The sequence below is a fragment of the Pelobates fuscus genome, chromosome 3 (assembly GCF_036172605.1).
Source record: "Pelobates fuscus isolate aPelFus1 chromosome 3, aPelFus1.pri, whole genome shotgun sequence".
In the NCBI taxonomy this organism is placed as follows: Eukaryota; Metazoa; Chordata; class Amphibia; order Anura; family Pelobatidae; genus Pelobates; species Pelobates fuscus.
The window spans coordinates 227392258-227418716 of NC_086319.1; the positions used below are offsets into that span (position 1 = coordinate 227392258).

General features: G+C 39.4%; 1 protein-coding gene across 1 annotated transcript in view; it reads right to left on the reverse strand.

Annotated features, from left to right (window-relative positions):
• Positions 1–26459, reverse strand: part of SEMA3C (semaphorin 3C) — a 171490-nt gene that overhangs the window by 109570 nt on the left and 35461 nt on the right. The window lies entirely within an intron of this gene.

The window sequence follows — 26459 nt, forward strand, 5'->3', positions numbered from 1 at the left end:
GTCTACTATCAGTGTAGTTTGCGCCTATGTTAAGAAAGGCTAAATGAGATAAGTTTAAATTATTTCCTAAAAGAGCAATATTTTACAAACATCTTAAAATTTAGAGTGCAGCATAGGGGTGCTTTGAGTTGTAACTTTTGTAGTATACACTAGGTTGATCATTTATTTTATACACTATGACTTTATTGACTAACATATTGTTTAGAATTGGACATGTACCTGAAAACAAAGTTTGATCTGTACATAATGTTGCAGTGAAACAAACGTATACTTGCATGATACCATGACATGAGTGGGGACATATCTAGATGAATTGGCACCTCCCACATTATTGTAATTATTTTGTGTGTTGCTATGCAACCCCACCCCTCATATGAGTGTAAAGGGTAGAGTGATGCCACAACCCGATTTCCCACATCAGTAGAGAGCACGTGAGGGAGCTGTGCATGTAGTGTACAGAGAGATCACAGCTTATTGACAGCTGTGTACTCAGTGCAGTGTTCTTCACAAGTTCTTCACTAGTTAAGTGGGCCATCCAGCACTGATGCTACATCTTGGGATTTTCTTAATATCATATTTATCCCGGTAATTGTGAATGTTTTGCATTAGGCAACATTTTAAAGCAGAAATCAGAATAGTATGATCCAATTGCAGATATAATGCATTGATTTGGGGTTTTTATTAACTTTCTCATGCATTTTGGCAACGTAGGTGGCAGACCAGTTTTTAGTGATCATACTAACAAGGAGTTTGCCACTCAACTTCATTGATGAAAATGAAGGTGTTGGATTAAAGAAAGGGGCTATATTTGGAGGCACCAAAGAGTTTGGAGAGCTATACTGTGAGGGCATTCACTAGTGCAGCCTAGATTGAGTGATTAGTTTCCATTTCTAAATCATGGATTTGATGTATGAAGCTTTGAATCTGGCACATCTTGCTTTCTTATACACTGCCTGGCCAAAAATAAAAGTTGCAACAAAAAAAAAGGTTACACATTCTAATATTTTGTTGGACCGCCTTTAGCTTTGGTAACGGCAGGCATTTACTGTGGCATTTTTTTGATAAGTTTCTGCAATGTCACAAGATTTATTTCTGTCCAGTGTTGCAATCATTTTTCACCAAGATCTTTTGTTGATGATAGAAGAGTCGGACAACTGCACAAAGCCTTCTCCAGCACATCCCGAAGATTCTCAATGGGGTTAAAGTCTGGACTCTGTTGTGGCCAATCCATGTGTGAAAATGATGTCTCATATTCCCTGAACTACTGTTTCACAATTTGAGCCTGTTGAATCCTGACATTGTCATCTTGGAATATGCCCATGTCATCAGGGAATAAAAAATCCATTGATGGAATAACTTGGTCATTCAGTATATTCAGGTAGTCAGCTGACCTCATTCTTTGGGCACATTATGTTGCAGAACCTAGATCTGACCAACTCCAGCAACCCAAGATCATAGCACTGCCCCCAACAGGCTTGTACAGTAGGCACTAGGCATGATGGGTGCATCTGCCTCTTTTCTTACCCTGATGTGCCCATCACTCTAGAGCAGGTTAAATCTGGACTCATCAGACCACATGACCTTTTTCCATTGCTCCAATCTTTATGCTCCCTAGCAAATTGAAGCCTTTTTTTCAGATTAGCCTCCCTGATTAGTGGTTTTCTTAAGGCTACACAGCTGTTCAGTCCCAATCTCTTGAGTTCCTTTCACATTGTGCATGTGGAAATGCTCTTACTTTCACTATTAAACATGGCCCTGAGTTCTACTCTTGTTTTTCTACGATTTGATTTCATCAAACGTTTACGTGATCGCCGATCACGATCAATCAGGATTTTTTTCCCAACCACATTTCTTCCTCGAAGAAGATGGTTCCCCACTATCCCTCCAGTTGTTATTAATGCTTTGGACAGTTCTTAACTGAATTTTAGTAGTTTCTGCAATCTCCATAGAGGTTTTCTCTGCTTGATGCATGCCAATGGTTTGACCCTTCTCAAACAGACTAACATATTTTCCATGACCATGAGATGTGTCTTTTGACATGGTTGTTTAAGAAATGAGAAGCTACTCATTGCATCAGTTGGGGTTAAATTACTTGTTGCCAGCTGAAAGATGCCCATGCAGTAACTATTCAATAGGAGTCTCTTACCTCTTTGCTTAGTTAAATACAGGCAGTGTATTACAAGCTCTTCTTTATGAAGAAGCCCATGATTACATGTGTGTTGGCCTCCCATACTAATAGTAGAGAGATCTCGTGTGGCATTTTTCTCATTGTACTTGTTTAGTATATTGTGAGTTTCTTGCTGCAGCAGTAGAGTGTGTTTCCCATGGAAAGATTGTTCGATGTATATATATATTCATTTTTATTTTGTTTGTGTTTTTTTATCTTCAGATATTTTATGATTTGTGGTACAATAGTACCCCTTAAATTAAGGATGGATGCAGTGTTTGATCTGCTAAGAATGTGACTGATTAATATACTTTTATTCTTGTACTCTTCTTCTCTGTTGTCCAATATTTTATGGCTGAGTCCAAGTTCTCCCTGCAGTCCAAATCGGCTTGCTCTCCAGGCGAGGGACAGCAGGAAGGATGGACTGAGGCGGCACAGATGTGGGGGTCAGACACTATGTTTGCACAGGTCAAGTTACAGCTCCAGAATCTAAGGGAACATTTCAAAGTGGATCGCTGAACATACAGGCTCTATGCACCCTCTAATTTTTTTAATAAATCTTAAAATCTGGCAAATTTCCAGATGGTATCTTAAATTAAATGTCTTCAGTATTGTAGATGAGCGTGTGACATGGAATATGACACATATAGTATAGTGCATACAGAAAATAAGTTGGAGACAACCAGAAAAGGACTGGATTCAAGAGCTAGTATAGCAAGGTCAGGATCAGTGGTCTAATAATTAATCTTGCTAACAAGGTAAAAACATACATATGGTAAGCTAGAAGCTATATACACTCGAATATATCAGTCTATATCATTAACCCAGGTTATAGTTCATTCAAATGTTTTTACAACACTCACATCAGCCATGCCCCCAAATCAGTAGACATGTTGGCCATAAATTCAACACCTGATAAGGGGCAACTGTTGAGCTTTAAAAGCTTTAAGCTCATTAAATCAAATAAAGTGACACATTTGACATGCATCTTTGAAGTAACGTAAATTGAAAGATTAGTCTAAGTGCTTCACACAACTCATTTTGGAAGTCCTGCATTGACATAGACATCACAGCATCACAAGAACCAATTCAAGAACAAGTCATCCAGAAGAAAAATGATTAAAATGGTTGCACTCATTTAACAAATATATATTCTTGTACATAAAAGGTTCAATATGAAATTATTGCCAGTGAGGCTTGCATAAACAAATGTTTATTGCTGGTGACAGTGGAAATATTGCCATTAAATGTGACAGCAATATCTGCATAGGGGATGGCATAAAGCTGGAAATGTCATCAAACCCACAGTAATACATCAGTTGTAGACCCTAACACAATTATTTTGCTAATTAAAGCAGTAATATGTGTTGGGATGTCTCTTGGCACAGAACAGGAGTGAACCAGCTGGCAGAAAGGGGCCTTTGCAAGCCTAAAACTATATGGTTTTCTGCAGAGGCTAGCTTCAAGTATCAATAATCCCCAGGTCTGAATTGATCTAGAAATGTTTGCAAGTGACTGGTGAGATAGATGAGACAGCGTTGTTGACATTGATTACATGTGCTGGTTGTCCTTGGTGGCAATAGAGTTGAGGTAAATAGAGTCTCGGTCATATATTGCACATATTTCTTTGAATGCTCTGTCATGCTGCCCCCTGGACATTGCTGGTCCCACAAATTCTTTCTAATTGGATGCAGAGCCAGATTACCAGTTACGCCAAAGGCCTATGCTTTGGACCTGCAGCTCCATCTCTGCGCATGCCCTCTTTTAGATTTCAGACTTTCCTACACAAACACACAGAATTTAGCCACCACACATAGAACTCTCAACCAGCACGCACAGACACACTCAGCCTCCTCCCTATATAGCTCTCATCCTTCTATGAGGAAATACTTCTTAAACCAAGTATCTTGAGTTATTTAACTTTTCTGTGGTTTCTTTTTTACTTTTTGGAGTTCATGGAGTCACTCATGAAATGTAAACACAGTTAAAAAGTGTAAAGCCAGTGGTTACAGAGGTTAAAACTAGGAACAGATAATGAATCCTATAGTTTACATTCCTTTCACATCACCTGCCAGACACCTATGACTGCATTCAGATTTCCAGCTTCATGAATTGACTTTTACCATTACTTTGCAAACCCTGAGCTTTACATCAAATGAGCTGTCACACATGGGAGCAGAGACACTTGACTGCAGACTGCTAGAATTCAATGATCTCATTCGGGACTTCAAGCTGAGGCTTACAGTGATTCCTTAGTAGGTATTGAAACATGATTATGCTTTCAGTGTGTTCCAGTCTAGTGTATCATTATATCTCTGCTTGTGCTATATAAGCTTTGCCAAGGAACATTTCACTTTGAAGACTTCTTGCAGGAAACTAAACCACTTGGAGAAATTGAAAGTTTATATTCATTGCTTATTTACTGGAAACAAAATGTGTGCAGTATTTCAGAAATCCACCAGTAGCTTCTAGCTCTGTACCAGCTGACCAATCAATAAATAAACAAAAATAAGTAACATATTTTAAAGTTGTGTACTCTATTGATGAAAGACAGGAAAAACATTTTTCTAAAGAGTACTCATTGCCAGACTATTTAAAATTCTCCAGGCCTGAATATCCATTAATTTACTAAACCACCTTATTATTCGAGAGACAACTCTATAATGTCATACAGCCATCTCAACTGGTGTCTGTTGTTAGAAGCACTGAAAAAAAAAAACAATGATCCTCCAGACTATTGAGCAGAAGAGAATTTACAATATGGTTCATTTTATACCTTTACATTGTTAGCATTATTATTAGATGGGGCAACCATCCCAATGTTCCTCCCCAACCCCTCCAGCAATGGATGAGATGTGAAAAAGACAGTGGGTAAGAATATGTCTTTTCAGTGACAATATGGGGCAGAGATATAATTTATTAATTTACTGTAAGTATTTTATATTGCATTTGGAGATATATATAACATCCATGATTGCTTTATTTATATGTATATATATATATATATATATATATATATATATATATATATATATATATATATGTATATATATATATATGATGCTTAAAGGACCACTATAGGCACCCAGATTACTTCAGCTCAATGAAGTGGTCTGGATGACAGGTCCCTCTAGTGTTAACCCTGCAGCTGAAAACTTAGCAGTTTCAGGAAATGCTTTCCTATGGACGGTTTGAATGAGAGTGCAGCCTTGCCGCGCATGCGCATTAGGCACTGACATCGGCAGAGGGAGGAGAGTCCCCAGCGCCGAGGGAGCCCGGCGCTGGAGAAAGGTAAGTGTTTAACCCCTTCAGCCCCCTTCACCCTAGCAGGAGTGGGATGAGTTTGTTTTCCTGGCACTATAGTGGTCCTTTAAAGACCTTAATGTTGTATAACCACCATGACAGTAGTAGTAATTATACAGCAAGGTGACCTACCACTTTGCCACCCCTGCTAAAGGAACACTCCTAGCACAATATTCACTATAGCCTTCTGTAACCACCCATTGTAAGCAGTCAAACTGTTTTAGTATGGTTTGAAAAGCTACCTGAGACCTGTTTGGCTGCAGCACCTGCTTCTGGTTTTCTCCTTTAGGAGATTCTGGCTAGTTCTACAGAGATAAGCACGACCATGGAGGACTAAGCTCTTTGGCTGAGAGGATCAGTCAGGGCCAGGCATAACATGTTCAGCCAACCAATACTTTGGAAATTTGGATGACATTAGGATTGCTAATGAGGAAGTGGAACGTACACATTCTAAGTGAGGCAGTGGCCGTAGGCAACTAATGTATGAAACCACTTGAAAATGGTTTGAAATAGAATTGGGGAATTGGGAAGTGGTGCCAGTTGCCTACTAGCACCAAAAACACTACGCTGTAGTGGTTATGATGCTTAGAGTGTCCCTTAATGCTAATGCAATGTGTATAATGAACAAGTAAATATAAATTGTGAGCAATTAATATTTATTATTAGTAGTATTCATATTACCTATTGTAATAGAATAGGAAAAAAGACAAGCACAGGCTATTTGCCCACAGCTGCAAAGCGTAGACACTCTAGGTGAGATAAAAGCAAATTCTCTACTATGTGCTTCACAAAATATAGATGAATAACAAATCAAGGATATAAAACCATTGGTTTTACTGCACTCAAATGTATACATATACAAACAAAGAGATGGAACAAGACATGAATGCAAACAATTTCAGAGATGAAGAGGACGATAAAGAATATCAAGTGTATTTATTGTGGAATACACAAATAACAAATGTTCTTGGACCTCTATTCTCAGTCTAAGAAGTAGTCTGATTAGTCTATTCTGCTGTTAGTTAGGCCAAACAATCGACAGATGTCTGTGCTATTTCCTTCTTTCTTTATTTGTTACCCACTTACCCCTCGCCTATTTCTTTCTTATGCTCTAGTAAAACAAAATAAACTAACATGGTAAAGTGAGAATCTAAAGTGAGAATTGTTGAGCATTCAAAGTGAATATCATTCTTAAAGGGTTACTCCAAGCACTATGACCACTTCAGTGTGGTCTGGAGTCTGTATGTGCAGTGTTTGTCTTTGAAACGCTGCACATACAGAGATTAGCCCCTTAGCTGCCAAAGGTGTAACTCCACCTCGGTCAGCATCATAAGGGTGTCATCAGCCACTCCAAGACTAAAGTTCTGGGTTAGCTAATGTTAATTCTGTGCATTTTTACGTCAGCTGACACACTCAGCCAATGAATATCAATCACCACAGCTTCCAACTACTGCAACTTTACAGAAACCGGAAGGGTGTCACGGGATCACCAGGGAGCATCAGAGCTAGGTTTTACAGACTTTAGAGGTTATGATGCTTGATGTAATCATTTAATGTCAAAATAGAAAAACTGGAATAACTCTCCAAGCTAGCTATCTTACAGTCAGCAATTTTGAATTCACTTTAATTAAATTCTCAGACTAGTGATTTACCCTATAAATGTGCACCAAAATGTGAAGTACTCTTGAGTCTGTGCTCTAATAACTGGCTTCATTTTTTTCCGCCAAAGCAATGGTATAAATTTTTTGAGGTTATTAAATGTAAGCATTTTGCCACTCAAAGAAATGGATATATATAGAAAGAGAAATTATAGTGAAAAGGCTGTAGCAATCAACACAGTTTCCATAGTGGAGATCCATGCTTTAGACATTTGCTGTAGAACTGCACTTTATATATAGCAGGGGTTCCCAATCAATATCCTGTGGAACCCTTTGACGTAGTATACCAACATCGTGGAACCCACGAAAAATAATTTGCGCCGTAGCACAAACCTTTTAATTTAGTGGCTTTTTAAGTACTATCACTTTCAAATATTTTGCTCAGAAACTGTTTAGTCTTCTGATACTCCTGAAGCTTTTGCTTAAAAAAATGCAATGTCTTTTTCTTTGTACTCTGCGTGGTTTTGCTCAAAATGACGACGTAATTTAGCAGGTGTTAACGAACTGTTTGGCAATATTTTCTTGCAAACTAAGCATTGTGCTTGAGGTATATTTTTATTTCTGGCACTTGTGAATCCAAATTTTAAGTAGCTGTCGTCATATTTTCTTTTCTTTGTTTGAGAAGAAGATTGGGTAGCATTGTGTGCTTTTTTCAACTATTTTGGACTTGTTTTCTTGATTTCTTGTTGTATCGTCTTTCTCAGTTTCTAAAATTATCGAACAATTAGAAGTAGTAATAATTTTTCTCTTGATAGTTCCTTGTTTTAACCAGTTGTCCAAATTCATGGTTGTTGGTTGGTAAAATAAAACACTTCTCTAAGCTGATAAAATACAGATATCACACTACCTGACTGCAATGGATTCTGTTTTTTTAATGCTCTTAGAAAGAACTAAATGTAAAGCAAAAAAATTAGAATACTTTTAAACAGGTTTCAGCACCTGATTACAAAGGATGCTGTTTTTGTTTTTATATAGCTTTTAGAAAGAAATGAACCTAAGCAGGATTTTTGCTCAATCTTCGGGTAAAGAGAACACTTTACTACAGATTTCACCAAAGGACACTGTTTTGTTAACAGCTCTTAGAATGAATTTTTTGGGGATATCACAGATTTCTACTGATTGTACTGAGTACGCAGAAATGTTTTTTTTATATATATATATATATATATATATATATATATATATATATATATATATATATATATATATATATATTTAAATAATATTATATGTAAATAAGTAAAAATAAATAAGAAATTATTTTAAAATTGCCAAAATCATGTGGATACTCTCATTTCACTCTTGCATTTATTTGGTAATTAGAAGAAATTGCAGCTACTGCCATGAACACTATATGTCACTACGCAAGCAAGCCTCACTTCAACCAAAAGTCAAACCCTGCTCTTGTGAGAACAATAGGGAACTACATGGAGCATTTATCAAAATAAATTAGAAATTGCACTTGGATCAATATGCAAAGTCAGTGTAAGGTAGCTTAACACTAGGGGAGAGAGGAATGAAGGAACACTGGGCTGGGAGGAATTCTTACCGTAAATGATGATGGGCAGGCTGATGCTGGGCGAGCTGACACAGGACAGGCATGCATAAGTGTGTAGCAATCTCGCAATCTCTTTACTAGATCGCGGCCGTGCAATCTCTGCTGTTTCCAACCTTGCAGGAACAGCAGGGAGCAGCGGCCATTCTCGGAACACCAATTGGGAAACGCTGATATATAGTCAGGGGCGGACTGACTGGTTGGGCACTTCGGACATGGTCCGAGGGCCCGGCCAGGAGGGGGGCCCGCTGCCAGTGCCGCCATCAGGGTGCCTGGCGGCAGGGCCGGATTGCCCCACCGCGGTCGCGGCATCTGGGGACTGTGGTAGGTGCCACCAGGTGGCCGGTCCGGTGGCACACTGAGGGGGCCGGTCGAGGTACATGCTGGAGCCGCCGGGTCCGAGTGGCAGCCTCGCCGGTCCAGCGGCACTCCTGTCCTGTCAGTAACGCTGAGGACGGAATTAGGGAGGAGCATGTCTCTCTCTCACGCTCCCTTGCGGTTCCCACATCCTGTGCTGGGAATTGTGGGAACCGCAAAGGAGCATGAAAGAGAGAAATGCTCCTCCCTCCTTCCGTCCTCAGCGTTACTGACAGGACAGGAGTGCCGCCGGACCGGCGAGGCTGCCACCCGGCCCGGCAGCTCCAGCATGTACCCCTGGCCCGCCCCCTCTGTCTTCTGTCGGTAAATGGGAGGGGGGGGGGAATAAAGAGGGAAGAAAGAGACAGTGGGAAAATAGAGAGACACAGGGGGAGGGGAAGGAAAGAGACAGAGAGGGTGGGGAGAGAGTGACTCAGGGAAAGGAGGGAGAAAGAGACGGGGGAAGAGTGAGACACGGGGGAGAAAGAGGGGGAATAGAGAGATGGTAGAGGGGGGAGAAAGAGACAGAGGGGACGAGAGACACAGGGAGAAAGGAGAGAAACACACACAAGGGGAGGGGGAGAAAGAGTCAGAGGGGGAAGAGAGACTGGGAAGGAGAGGGGAGACATGGACACAGAGGAGCAGTGAGGGGGAGAAAGAAACATACAGAGGGACTGGGGGAGACAAACAGGCACACAGAGGGGCTGTATGTATCATTGGTGGATCCCCCCCGGCCGATCTCTCTCCCCGGTCTGCAGACACCATGCAGGCAGCAAGCAGGGGAGGGAGGAAGAGAGGACCAGGGAGCTTAGCCTGCAGCTCCTCTGGGTCCTTTTCACGCAGGCACAGAGCATTGCCACGGTTACCACGGCAACACTCCGGCTCTCACGAGAGTGAACTCTAGCCCTGGAGCTACGGGCTAGAGTTCACTCTCAACACTGCGACCCACAGGGATTCCTGGTGGTCGCAGTAGTGAGAGTGAACTCTAGCCCCATACACACACACCATACACATTCACTCACTGCCCCCACACATACACCATACACATTCACACACTGCCCCCCACACATACACACTGCCCCCCATACACACACACATTTACACACATTGCCTCACACACACACTGCCCACCCATACTCACACAAACCCCCATACACAGCCCCCCATACTAACATTGCCACACACACCTTACACATTCATACACTACACCCCCCCACACACACACACTGAACCTTTCACACACACACACTGCACCCCTCACACATTGCACCACTGCTCCTATACCCTACTACAGCCCCATATCCCAGCAGACCCCAGGTTTTTCAAATTGTTCTTAAAACTACTTACTCTGTGAGGGGGTCCCGGCCCTCTTGGCACCATAACCACTACACAGAGCAGCAGTGGTTATTGTGCATGGATTATTTCTTTAAATAATCTACACGTGCCCCCGTAGCCAGCCAGCCAGCCCACAGGCAGGCCAGCCAGCCAGTCCACAGGCCAACCAGGCCACCAGCCAGCCAGCCCACAGGCCACCAGCCAGCCCACAGGCCAGCCAGGCCAGTAGCCAGCCAGCCCAAGGCCACCAGTTAGCCAGCCCACAGACCTACAGCAAGCCACAGGCTTACAGCCAGCAAGCCCACAGCCTGCCAGTTGTAGCCAGCAAGCCACAGCCTGCCAGCCGCAGCCAGCAAGCCCACAGCCTGCCGGCAGTAGCCAGCAAGCCCACAGCCTCCCAGGAAGCCACAGCCTGCCAGCCGCAGCCAGCAAGCCCACAGCCTTCCAGCAAACCCACAGATTGCCAGCCAACAACAGTAATTAGGTAAGAGGAGCCAACTTGGCCTAGGTATCAGCAAGCTATGTTGTGTTGCTATATTGTAAATAGGAACCAGAGTGTTGGAGAGAACCCCCTCCAGGCCCCCATTAGACTCCATTGTAGTCTCTAATGGGGCTTGGAGTAGATTCTTTCTAACACTCTCTAAAGGACACTGAGATAGCCTCTGCTAGAAAGACCTCCCCTCCATGGCCCATTAGCCCTCAATTGTAGTCTCTACTGGGGCCTGGAGGTGACTGTTTCCAGCAGAGGCTATCTAATGGACGCTGAGATGGCCTCTGCTAGAAAGACCCCCTTCCAAGCCTATTAGACTCCATTGTAGTCTCTAATGGGGCCTCGAGGGGATTATTGCACCTTTGTTCCTTGTGTCTAAAGATTGTGTAGGGTGTGGCTGGAGGCGGAGCAAGGGTGGGGCTTGCTGTGGAGCATGGGTGGGGCCTGTAAGGTGGCCCTTGATTTATTTTGCCCTGAGGGATCTCAGTCTGCCCCTGTATATAGTATTACTTTGCATACAGCTAAAAACATACCCCTTTAGCAGACTAAAACAATTTCCTTTCCATATGTATTTGCATAAATTATTATTTTGTTAACCTCTTTTAAACCAACAATGATATATACAGTCAGCAGAAATTCAAACTTCATGTCTACTTAGACATGCTATTAATTTCAACTTAACCCCTTAGAGAACAAACCTATGTGTTCATTCCAACATAATTTAAAGCTTTCTGTTTAAAGAAAAACTCCACTCTCCTAAAGCTTTTTGGTTTGCTGGGCTGGTTTAAAGGTTAACATAGTCTCCCCTATTTGTTTGCTACTGTGTATTATATATATATATATATATATATATATATATTCATTATTTTATTCATATTATACTTTTTTATTATTTGTGGAATATAAGCACTGACTTATTTTGTTGTTCCTATTTCATAAAGTGGCTATTATTTTATTAATTACTTATTATGACACACTTTAAAAGCAACAAGAAGGTAATAAACTGTTTTTTCTCATAAGTAGGATCTTGAAAATAAATAGAAGGCACTCTATACTGCGTACAATTGTTATCTTTATTTGTCAGGCTGTCCTATAAATCTGTCCTTTAGTGTAATAATTAAAAGCATGCACGCATGGTCTGCAGGTGGTCTTCTTGTAGAGGAAATCCTTGTAGTCAGAAGCAACAGCAATGAATATCAAAACTGTTGCCTCTGTTTTTCCAGATGTGTGAGTGGTCAGAAAAACACTGTGATCTCACATATAGAATTTCTCTTCAAGATCATTAATAATCTTCTTGTGTACACAGACAATAGTGCCCACTGTTCTGCTACCTTCACAAATATAATAAATGCTACCCTAAGTCAAGCATCCTTTGATAATCTCCATAGCGGTATGTGGAAAACAAAATATTCTTGAAGCTTGATCATGCCTTGTATTACTTGACACCATTGTACGGTGTGATATGAATAACCTCTACAATGTTTTCTAATTCAATGAACAGGTCCAAAGCGTTACAAATGAAAACACATCTCTGTGCAGCTAGATAAATACACAGACATGGCTAGTTAAATATACTAACATAGGTAGAAGTCTTTGTTCTGAAAAATGAATGGGTTTTAGTGATCTGTGTCTATTGCTGTTAGAAGTAATGTGATCCTTAATTAAGTTATGTCCTAAATCCTAAACTGTCATTCTGTTACTACCCATGCATTTGTGGCATGTGAATTTATAGGAGATCCCCCCCAAAAAACAAACAAACAAAAAAACACTGACATTTCTTAACTAAACAATAAAATAATTGTATCCATATATTCAAGAACCAAAAACCAATATAATGAGAGCATTAAAGATTATAACAGATTTTAATATATTAAAGTTATATTAAAAAACAACAACATTTCAAGCACCATAACACTGCCTTCCCCCGCCCCCCCCCCCCCCCCCCCCCCAATTTTAGAATGGTATGATTTCTTACCTAGGACGCCCCTGACTCTACTATGCCCCTGACTTTACTGTGCTCTCCTGTGCCTATCCTAAAGGAGTATTCCTTTAACAGAGTTTTAAATTTACCAGGTCTTCTAATCTTATTTTTTGAGAATGGTGTTGATTTAGTTACAGCTAGGCTATTTTAGGCTACATTTTGCACTTTAGTTTTAGTTCATAATAATCCTATGTATTTTAAAACCTGCTATTGTTTCATACTTATCAACAGGGCTCATTGGTTTTATAAATGCTGTAGTAAACGAAAAAGTAAAAACAAACACAAAAAAACTTTGATTAATCATCCCATTTTTTTTTTTTTTTTGTTTTGTTTTGTTTTTTAACTTGGCTGCTGTTTGAGGAAGAGAACATTGTAGGAGTAACAGGATGTTTGGATGAACAAATGTTTTACTTACTCATATACAGATGTGTGTGTATTACAAAGTATGGCTACGTCAAAGCACAAAACGTGTACTATGATCTTAACTTGATTGCTTGTACTACTGCAAGTAATATAATGTGGGTTATTCCATGGGATATTTACAGTTACAGTGTACACTTTAAGACACGGCCTGACTCATGATGTCCAACTACTGATACCGGATGCCTGATACCTGAGGTAGGATGTTGTTTATAAGGAGACATTATGGAGTTTCAGCGGATGACGAAATGGTGGTGTTTTGGAGAAGAGAGGAAGGATGTCCTAAAATGTACACTGTATCCTTTACACTTCTTTTTTTTTTTTTGTATTTGTTATATGGTAATTGTTATGTATGTTTTCTGCAAACATATATAATAATTGCCATTAAAAATACAAGACAATTTGGTTTAATTGCATAAAATGCAATAAACACAATTCATTACTTTCTATAGATGTTTTGTTATGTCTGGTATAAACTAAAACTCTATAGAAAACTTACATTTGTAATAATCCAATTTATTTCGCATTAAACCAGTGAGTTGTAATATCATATTTCATGCAGATTTAACATCTGGAAAGCATGTGGTCTGAATAATACGTTTCATGACACCGCACGTTAGCACTAAGCCAAAAATAATCTTGTGCCACCTGCTCATAAATATAACATGTTCATCTTTTTAAACTCTACATACGTTAGAAAAAAATATACTTTATAATTTTTTGTAATAGTTTCTGTGCTCAAATGCATCAATGTGAAATTACAAAAGCACTGATCTGAAAGGTGATTGATATTTATTCTTACTCATAAAGCACAGGGAGACTGTTGCCCTGGTCACAGCTTTGCAAAACACTGGAGCAATGCGTCAGCTGGCTGACAGTAACCAAAGGGACTTTTCCTAGTAGCAGAAGGTTGTTAGCTGGATAGCCCTGATCACTCCCTCAGTCTTCTTAGACCGTGGTAATAGGTCCGTGTGCATTTAAAAGGTTCAGTGACTCCTAAGGCTGGCCCTAAATTCACATTCAAGATGAAGATGAAGTAAAACAGTAAAGTCTTTTTGAAATCTAACCATTCTTTGGAACACAAACTGCAATTGGTGTGATGTGTGTTTTCATAGATTCCAGACTTTAACTTCTCCAGTGATAACTGAAAGACCATCAAAATTGTTATGAATGCTATTGGATATTTCGTTTTCTCTCTCTATGTTAAAACTCTAAAAAGTATTGTGAACAATCGGAGAGTCAAATATGCCCCACGAAAAGTGATATTTCATGAGTCATATCTACCTCATAGTAAATGGTTGTAATGGAAATTCTGTTGGAGGTGTTGGTGGACTGAACCATACTCTACCTATGGATTAAATAATCAAAGATTGTTCCATTCTGATCACAAGTTTATGATGTAATTAATCTCACTGACCTCCCACCACCTACCTCTCTGGAATCCTTCTTGTTCACCACAATTCAATTGCATAAAACCTTTATTGTGTTGTATTGGAAGAGTTGATTTTCCCATATAACAGGGAACAGATACAAAAAGTTAAAAGTATAATGTCCATGAAGTAGCTGGCCTATTTCATCAAGTGTACTACGTAAACGTATACTACTGGCTTTACAAAATTATCCAGTCTGCTCTACCTGGTGCATTCAGTCAGGGCCGTCTTTAATATTGATTGGACCCTGGGCAAAGCATTTGCTTGGGCCCCCTGGACCCTGTACCCCTCCCCAGGCGTGCAAACACGTTATCACCCTTAACGCATTGGCTACCTAAAGTAGAGGGGTGCAAGAATATTTTTTGGGCCTCCCTATTGCAAGGATGCTTAAAAGGTAGATCCCCATCTGTCGTGCGACTCCTGCAATGCCTTGACAGCTGGGGATCTACCATTTACCCATGTTTGCAGGTTTTTATTTAGCCCTAAGCAGTTTTTGTGTGTATCAATGTAAGCAGGTTTTTGTATGGAATATGTTTGTATGTGGTGTTGGCGTTTGAATGTAAGCATGCATTTATGTGTAGTGTTGGTTTTTGAATGCAGGGGTGTGTATACATATAATGTTGGTGTTTAACACAGACTTGTATTTGTATGTTGTGCTGAAGCTTGAATGCAGGGGTGTATTTGTGTGTAGTGTTAGCGTGTGAATGTTGAGATGTATGCACAAATACACACACAAACACACACGTAGATATGCACACAACCTGACACACAAATACACAACCTGACACACATACTGAGAACGTACAGATACACTGAAACACACAAAGACAACATACAGCTACACACTGACACACATACAGACACACATCCTGACATACACAGATACAAACACTGACACACATGCAGTTACACAGACACACATATACACACATATATATATATATATATATACACACACTGACACACACACAGATATACAGACACATAGAGACAGACAAACTGACACAAACATACACTGATAGACATACTTACACAGACACATAAACTGACAGACATGCTGACACATTCACCAACACACACACCAACATACTACACAAAGAGCCATACTGATACAGACATGCACACACTGACATACATATGGACACACAGTGACACATACACTAACAGACATACTGACACACATATACTGACAGACATACTGACACATTCACAGACACACACACAAAATTACACTATTAAACCCACCCTTCTCCTACCTTGGAGGGTGGCTTTCCCACTTGTGGCTGAAGGTTCTGGGAGTTGGGGTCTGGCTAGCTCGGCCCAGACCCCCACCGCTCTGCCTCTTCCCCCTCCCGCGCACTCCTCTCATTATTGGAGGAAGTGACTGCCACAGGCGTCACTTCCTCCCAGCCGGCTGCCGAAAAGCAAGAGGGCCCGGTCGCACTCTTAAAGCGCCAGAGCGCAGAACCGGGCCCCTGCTGACAGAAGCCCACCAGGTTGCCCTTAGTGCATGGGCCACCCAGTGGGCCTCCTTAGTGCGCGGCTGCACCGGCGGGGCCCATGGTGCAGCTGCTTTGGGCCCCCCAGGAGTAACTGGGCCTGGGGCAGCTGCCCCGTTTGCCCCGCGGTAAAGACGGCCCTGCATTCAGTGTCCCAAGTTGCCTCAAACTGATTTGAGATTGCTTCCCATTTAAACTAGATTTTATTTGATAAACACTATAGTTATTAACTGAGTTATAAATGCCTGAGTGGTACAGAAAAGTATTTAGTAAGTCTTTAGTAACAGTGTATTTTTGTACTAAAAAATGCCTCAATTGTATATATTTGATAAGCATTTTTAAATTATTTATTTTATTTTTCAATACACTTTTAAAATTATTTAATATTTTGCATTTTTTTTTATTTTGATAGATTTTTATATATGATTTTACAAGTTGATATTTAGAAAAAAATATATATATATTAACTGATTTGAAAAGCTTATCCAAAAATATTAAAGAGGCCTGGTAAGAGGTAAGATACATCTTGCTAAATAACCGGTGAAAATTGCTCTTGTTATGAAAGGGTTAAATATACAGAAATAAGTAAATAGAAAATTGGGTTTTTGTCACATTAATTAGTTTTTTTCTGAACAAGAAATGTTGTACACAAAGGGAAAGAAGTAGGCAACACAAAATAGAACAATCTAAAAGGAAAATAAAAAATGGCATTCATCGGTGTAGCTTTAGTTTGTCACTTCTCATTTAATTGCTTTTAAATAAAGAATATGTAAGAGATTGGAAGTATTTTGAAATCCCATGTCTATGTCCCTGAAAAATTAAACAGTTGTAGTGATTACACTCTGTGATCAGCCAAGAAAGTACTTCTGTCAGCTTCTGACCCACCCTGCTGGCAAACTCAATTGCTGGCATAGGCAATGAAGGAGATAGCTTAAAGGCACACTGCAAGATGGATTTACCACACCTTTTTAATGAAGTCTCCTAATGATGCATTAAAAAAAGGGAAAGAAGAAAGGAAGAAAGACAGTGTTCTTGATGTTCCTAGACAGATTGTCCAGGTCAGCAATCCACCTTATGTGCCTATTGCTAACTTAGCCCCAGGGGCTTCCCATTAATTTGAAAGAGAGGATTAGGTAGTATGCCTGTGCATGTACTATGTGTACAATATCATCTATGGGGGACAATGATATCAAACATGTGGTGTTTTACCCATTACAAATCCAGATTAGTCATTACAATGAATGCAGGATGCTAATTTATTCTATTTACTTGCATTATATGTTTTCAGATTTTTTTTGTGTTATCAATTTATTATAATTTTTATAATTTTTGTTTATATTAATGAACACTGGTCTTTTCTGTAATACGCTGATCAGCATCTCTCATTGCTTTTTGCATTCTTTGTAAAATGTAAATTTTGTTTCCGTTGTGGAAAAAAATATAAAATTTGCATAATTAGCATTTTCTCCATTAGAAATACCTGGCACTATAAATGTACTACATAATATAATTAAATGTAGTTAATCTACATGACAGATGTTTCATTAGAGACCAATACTCCCACATTCTGTTACATTCAGAGGCGTAACTAGAAACCTCGGGGCCCCAGTGCGAAAACTTCCCTGGGCCCCCCTTATATGTCTACCCCTCGCCACCTCCCCATACGTCTACCCTCCCATACGTTGCCTCCCCACACATGCAGACACAGATATAGACACACGACACACACACATATACAGGCACACATACATACAGACACACACATGCATACAAACACACACATACAGACACATACATACAAACACACACACACACACAGGCACACACACATGCATACATACAAACACACACACAGACACACACAGACATACAGACACACACACAGACACACACAGGCACAAACACACAGACACACACACATACATACAAACACACAGACACACATACATACAGACACACACACACATACATACAAATACACATACATACACACATACGGGGAAACATTAATATAGACACACAAACACACGCACACACATACATACATACAAACACACACATATACAAAATGTTTTAGTCACCTCCTGTTACCTACCTTTAAGGTGCAGGAGGGTGACTTTCCCTGAGGTCCAGTGGTAATTCAGCTTGATGGAAGTCAGAGTTCCCACTCTGACTCCCTCCTCTTCCTCCCGCACGGCTCCCAGTGTACGCTGGGAGGAGTCACTGAGGCAGTCACTTCCTCCCAGCTGTGATGTAATTTCCGGGGTTAATTTCCTAAGAGCATGGGCCACCTGATGGGCCCATTAACGTGCGGCCCCGGCGGTTCTACCGCAGGCCGGGCCGCAACACATGGCGTTGCGCTCCATGGTCGCAGAGGTCCGCAGGGTGGCTGTGCCCCCTAGAGTGGCAGACCCTGTCGCAGCTGCGACCCCTGCGACCGCGGTAGTTCCGCCACTGGTTACATCTGTAGTTTAAAGAGACTTTGTCATGTATAAAATTAGTCCACATCAAATTCAATACATGACTAACAAATATATAGATGAGCAGAGGTGGTCTGTGTGTGGCACACTGCAAAGCATGTAGACTCAGATAATTTCATAAAGAACATTTTATGCAGATAACTGTGGATTCAGGGAAATTTAATTGAAACATCAAGGGAAGAAGCTTGGACTTATACAGGTTAGATGGATATAAATGTGAGACAGACCCTTACCCAGAGAGACCGAGCTGCGTAAACACAGCTGTGAATACGACACACAAAATAAGGAAGAAGTATATCATTATTTACTTATCTAATGTCAACATATTCTGCAACTCTGGATATATTGAGCAAAGGGTTTCATAAGACAGCTTACTGTGACAAATATGGACTTTCTTAAAGTCCTTACCACAAGACTCTAATGTAAAAGTGAAGTGAACAGGTGAGATGTACATGTAGAATGGGAGTGTGGATATTTTATACCTATGAGTATTATAACTATATGATTATTTGTAAAACTCTAAATAAAGACGTTTTAGAGAACATTCTATGATGTAGAGGGAAATAGTCGGAGAAGTCAGTTTCAGAATCATGGGCAGCTCTGGAAAAATGATAAGAAGAACTTGATAAGACATGTGAATAGTTCTATGTTGCCAAAAGAGAACCCTCAACCAGGAGTGTAAGGAGTAATGGGTAATTTGTCAGAGTGTAGAAGGGGAGAGATGTAGAAGGTAGATAAGCAAAAAAAAATGAATAGATTGAAGATGAGTGACACATTTGGGGAGTATGGTCTAAAAATCTGTTCTGTTTGGATGAAATGTATAAGGAAGACGTTAGAGTTACTTTATCATCAATCACTGGAAATTATATAAAGAGAAGTCTGACGAGTCAAATACCAAGTAACATTATGCTAAATGCCTACATCTTTATAAAGACAAATATAATATAATTTATAATGTATAAAGACAAACTAAAACTGTTACTATGTTTTTAAGGATGACTATAGTGTCAATACACTTCCAGCGTCGCAGATGCGCCTCTAGTGGCTGTCCGGAAGACAGCCACTAGAGGCTGGATTAACCCCAAATGTAAACACAGCAGTTTCTCTGAAACTGCTATGTTTGCATCTGAAGGGTTAAAACCTGAGGGACCTGGCACCCAGACCACTTCATTGAGCTGAAGTGGTCTGGGTGACTATAGTGTCCCTTTAAAACTAAATATAGTATAACTGCATTACAAATAATACACGTCACTATGTAAAGACAAGTTTGAAGGAAACACTACAGCATTAGGAATACAAGTCTGTTTTTCTAGCACTACAGTGTCCCAGTCACCATTTATATGTCCGGCCTGCCCCCACCACAAGGGTTAAAAAGTATTTTATTTACCTTTATCCCATGCTGCACTGATCTCCGTAGCTGGCTCTGCCTCAATCTTGATAATCTCAACCAATCTAATGCTTTCTCATAGGAAGGCACTGGGAGGCTAGTGTGCAAGCATGACAAAAGATCAAACTGTGACAATCAATTAGTGTCTACGAGACCATCTGATTGAAATTGCCAAGCTTCATTCTGCTGTATCTGTGGAATGGCAACAGTTTTACACCCCAGGATTAAATCGAGATGAGATGAAGTGTCCTGGGTGCCTATGGATTCCCTTTAAAACAAAATAATGGATTTCAATAGTAAATGCTAATTACTGCAGTTAAATAACCACTATAGCATTTTGAAAGCCATCAATTTGTTTTAGAGGTCTGGATGCCATGTCCCTTTTGAAAAAAAAAAAAAAAAAGTGTTTTCCCAACGCTCCATTTTTGATGGGAGAAACAGATTTGTTCTGATGGGCCTTTTTACAAGTGTTACACTATAAGTGCAACCATTAAAGCTGTTATTTTATTTCCATAACAACGCTATACTATGTCGATTTTTATTTTTTACATGTCCAAACTACTATTCTGACTCTGAGGGATTCAAGAAAATTCATCTAATTGATGTGCCTGAAAACCACATATATCTTGTGAGTGTGACATAAACATAAGGGGCATTTGTGTTTTTTACGTTAATCCCCTATGAGCGTATTCTTTCTTTTTTTTTTTTTATATGTCTAGGTATATTCTACCCTGTTTCTATATTTGTGAGGATTAAGAAGAATCCTCTTGTTTTACCTGACTAGAAAAGGGAAGTAATTATCCTTTTTATTTACTCATTTTTTCACTGCACCTGGGTGGTCTGAATTTGTATTTGTATTCCCAACGCTATTATGTCCCTATGGACTAAATTTATGGTATGCTCTCCTGCAAAGTAAAAGGCATTGTGTGTTTTGACACCTTTCTATCATGGCCAACATTAAGTTTTTTTTAGCAGTCTGATATACAGTAATGAACCTTGGGAGCCCATGTCCCTGGCTTCAGTTTACCAGTTGTTCTTCCTTGCACCACTTTTGATAGGTACTAACCACTGCATGCTGGAAGCACCCAGCAAGGCTTGACTTCTTGGAGATGCTATGATACAGATGTCTAGTCGTCACCATTTGGCCCATGTCAAAGTCAATCAGATATTTTTGCTTGCCCATTTTTCCTGCTCCCAACACATGAGATTCAAGAACTGACAGTTCGCTTGCTACCTAATATATCCTATCCCTTGACAGCTGTTATTGTAACAATATAATCAATCTTATTCACTTCACCTGTCAGTTATTTTACTGTTATGGCTGATTAATATATGGTGTCAACAAATTCTGCAGCTCTGAACACACTAAGCATCAAAGCTAACAACAGATTGCAATTAAAAGGGACACCATAGGCACCCAGACCACTTCAACTCATTGAAGTGGTCTGGGTACAGTATCACTATTACCCTTAGCCCTTGAGAAACTACAATGTTTACATTGCAACATTAAGATAGCATCTAGAGGCACTTCCAGGATCTTACTGGACTTTAAAATATGTAAAGATTTGTATTCCTAACACTAAAGTATTTTTTCAATGCTTAATTTGCTATTTTCTCATAGTAAACAGAAACACGAAAAGTTAGTTTTGTTGTTTTATCAACATAATGAATAGCATTCTACTTCCTATTGAAATTAAAATACCTGAATTAATTCATCTCAAAGAAATATTTTTAATATTGAATTTCTTCATTCCTACAGCCTATACACAGTCAATTATTAACTGAAATTCCCTTGCACTGATAACGTTATTTCTATTGGTGGCAAGATTACATAAAAGAATGCAGAGTGTAATAAATCATATTGGAGAATTCTAATACAAATATGTAGATACTCCTATGTCAATGTTCTCTGTTTCATCCAGCTGATGGTGGTGAGAGGTGCTAGATGTCTTGGTTACATAGGTAACCAATATTTGGGTTTTGTTGACACTCAAAAAGTAAAGAAAAACCTGGTGGCAGTGGATCAAACTGTTATGTATGAAAACTGAATGTTTCCATAACCTGACATAAAGCACCTGTGTAAAAGACTTGCAATTAAAATGGATGAAAACTTGCTCACAGTTAGTATCTAACTGTATCATAATTTCCATGTGGGTATTCCAAACTCAATATGTCAGGAAACTCTCCACTGCCCAAAATACACAGACACCCCCTAGGATCTTTGCAGCCTTTCATTAGATTTCGTTTTTGAAGTTTAGTATATGCGCAAAATACAAAATAAATGTGCACTGTGCTAAGAATTATATTGTTTACCAATTCCCAATACTTACATTGTGACACAGAAATACATGTAAAAAATGTTTGATTTCTACTCTGACATTAATAAATTATAAGTAATAACTAATCATTCAGCTATGTTATAAAATTAGCTTATACAGGTACCATTGCATTCTCGAATGTGTCTAATGTGACACAAGTGAAAAGGCCTGTAAACATTCTAATGTTGTAACACAATTACTAACACAATTTGAATATATGAAGACAAGTTGAGAATAACAGATGTATTTCACCTTTTACACTATGATTTATCCCTCCCATTCTCTCTGTTTTCTCTTTAATTCCAATCCAAGCTTCATGACCAACACTCTTCCCGTCATTACTTTGTATATTTTAAGTAAAGCTATGTAGCTTGGTGCTTTTTCATATATCACAAACAGGTGTTTCAACTTAGTTTAAAGCACAAGAAACTTGAGCATATCTATTGCAAGGACCAAACAGTTAAAGGACCACTATAGTGCCAGGAAAACAAACTCGATTAGGTCCTACCCACCCTCAGGGTCCTACTCCCGCCATGCTGAAGGGGGAGGAAGGGGGTTAAATACTCACCTTTCTCCAGCACCGGGCTCCCCCGGCGCTGGGGACTCTCCTCCCTCTTCTGATGTCATCGGCTGAATGCGCATGCGCGGCAAGAGCCGCGCGCACATTCAGCCAGTCCATAGGAAAGCATTCTCAATCACAGTGAGAAGCGCGGAAGCGTCTCTAGCGGCTGTCAATGAGACAGCCACTAGAGAATTATGCATTTTTCATGGAAAACTTATATATAATTTATATAACAATACCTGTAAGTTTGTATTCTCTTGTCTAAATCTATACCCTAGATGTCAGCTAGTAACTGTGTCTCTATCATGTACTATTTAGCACCCTTAGACTTGTTTGCTTATCATTTGTGTTAGGAAGTTAAGTTTAGTATTAGTTAAATTAGCTTGGTTCATTATTGAACTAGTGTTCCTTTATGTGGATGGATTTTTGTATTATTGTGCTTTCAAAAGAATCTATAGTTACTGAGAGGGTGTTAATGCTTTTAAATGATCCCTTCTGCTCCCATGCAGGAAGCTAAAAATGCATACCATCCTACTCTTTCATGCAGAGTGGCACTGTCACGTTTAGGGTCTTCACATTGTTTGCAAAGCTCTCCCAAGATGACATGTCCACTTCCAGTGTCATGAGGCAAACAGGAAAGATAGATAAACTTACCTGAATCTCTTGCTTCTTATCGGATTCTAAAATGATATGCCTCTGATCTGTCATGCCTACTGTGCTGTATTTAACCCCTTAAGGACACATGACATGTGTGACACGTCATGATTCCCTTTTATTCCAGAAGTTTGGTCCTTAAGGGGTTAAATGAGAGTACTAAAAGGATAAGATCGCATGATCTTGAGGTACTGGTATAATGTTTAATTGGAAAAAAAAAAAAAAGCTTTGCCCTGTTTGCAGAGTTCCAAAATATAGTAATTAAAGGGACACTATAGAACAACTACAGCTTATTGAATTTGTTGTGGTGAGTAGAATCATTACCTCCAGGCTTTTTGCTGTAAACACTGTCTTTTTAGAGAAAATGCGGTGTTTATATTACAGCCTGGTGATAACTCCACTGGCCACTCCTCAGATAGCTGTTGGAGATCTTTCATCCAAACATTCAGTGTCTCCTCCCTCTGCATGCAGACACTGATTCAATTCATCTCTATGAGGAGATGCTGATTGGCCAGGGCTGTTTTTGAATAGAACTGGCTCTGCCCCTGATCTGCCTCCTTGTCAGTCTCAGCCAATCCTATGGGGAAGCATTGTGATTGGATCAGGAGACCACTTCTGATTATGTCAGAGGAAGTTCACAGGCAGAGGCAGAAGCTTCAGACTTGAATACAAGTATGATTTCACTATCTTTAGGGAGCCAAAGGGGGCCAAGCGGGCTAGATAGTGGTTTTAACACTATAGGGTCAGGAGTACATGTTTGTGTTCCTGACCCTATAGTTCTCCTTTAAGCATAACCATAATATGTGCTTTATGTATATGTTTACTAAACAGATGCAATCAGCAATTTAAAATGGTGTGCTTAAATGTATGCAACCTATTTCAGTTATCCAAGGACAATGTATAGATTAGTTTAATATATAACTATGCAATCATTCCATTCTCGTCAATCACTGGCATGCATACTATTAATAGAGATAATTTGCATTCTGCAAGGGAAATGTGTTATTTATAAACAAATGACACATGACACATACATACCAACATATGTATTTGTATATCTATCTATCTACACACACACACACATACACACACACAATAATGAGGTTAGCTAGAGTCCTCAGGACTCTGATGTAACTGTCAGTCCGTCCATCTGATTAAGTGCTGTAAATAAATGTTGTCTTTAATCAGTTCATCAATTCTATTAGACTGTATTCTGTATAGTAGACAGATTTATGTCATTTTTTTTTTATCCCTCATGATTTATAGCATCTAAAATGACCACCCAATAACTTATGCAGACATCTCTGTATCTAGGAATTCGGGATAACCATGCCTGTATTCTACAGTACTCACTTATTATTTTTTTTCCATGGGAAAATATTTCCTATGCTTAGTGATTTTATTATTGTTCTGGTTATCTCTTTATGATGAAAGGCTGGGTTTTTGCCATGCGTCACAGACTGTGAAAGTAATTTTCTCATCCAAGCAATGCAAAACTATAAAGTCTTTAAAGTACGGAATATTATTTTTTCAGTGAAATCTTTAGAGAGATAATCTCTTTAATTGTACAATTTAGAAGTATTAGCTGTAAACATCCCATGCTAGTGTTCTCACACAGAAATACAAATACATTTATAATGAAACCATTTTTTCAACGTGTTTTCATGTTTCACCCTACCATGAACAATACATTAGGTGATAAATTAATAAACTGTAGGTGATTTCCAATGCTACATATAATAATTATCTTTCATAAAAGAATAGATCTCACTGGAGCTATAAAACATGCAATATTATTTATGTAGGCAACTAACCCTTGACTTAAAGCTCAGAGCCCTCCTGAAGCTTTGACAGTAGACAGTAAAAAAAAATGTCTGTCACAAGGCAGCCATTCAGAGTCAAGAATGCCATCAGGAAAAGTAGCAGGACCGAACAGTTAAATTACCTGTTCACAACACCAAGCTACTGTATTATTTACCAGTATAGTGGTTATGGTGCAGGAGTGCCCTGGCGTCTATTTTATTATGCACATTAAATTCCCACTCTGAGCTGACATTGGTGAAGGAGCAGAGGGAACCAGGGCTGAGAGTTCTCTGAGCTCAAATAAGGTGAGTGTAAACATTTGCCGACCCATGCGGCGGTGTGTTGGAGGAGGGCCTGAGGAATATTTTAGTGTTAGGAATACAGCTATGTATTCCTAACACTTAAGTGCTCTTTTATCATTATAGATCAAAAATAATGATGCACTGCAAAAGACGTGAATAAATAAGTGATATTAAATATAGAGAATGGATGCATAGCTAAAATTGAAAGGATGACTTGTCTGGATTATTCAAATGAAACCATACTGCCTAGTGCATAATCCTTTGTGCTTAAAACTGCTGTTACAGAAGACTGCATTAAATAAGCCATTCTAGTGTGAATAACAAAACAGTAGCTAGATGAAAAATAAATGTCTAATTTTACATGCAGGAATGCCATCCAGCTGCTCATACTTTCAGTGAACAACACTGGACGAAGAGTGGATCTCTGTTTTTCAATCACGTAAATCTCAAGGCCATTAAACAACAACATTAAAATCATTTGGAGAAGTAACTGCTAAGAATGGAGCAGATATGTAAATTAAACATATTCTTGTTTCTTAAAGATGGAAACATATTTCTCAAGGAATTCACAGAACACACCCCAGACAACACTTCTTCTATCAGTGGAATATAAGTTTCAGTCTTTGACCTAAAGGGTTTTTTTTTAAAAAAAAAAACTGCCTGGTGACTAGTGGTGTCTGTAATAAAGGCATTTTTTAAGTCACAAGAAAGGATGTGGATGAAAGGATGACAGAGGTGGGGTTTTCAAATGTAATGAG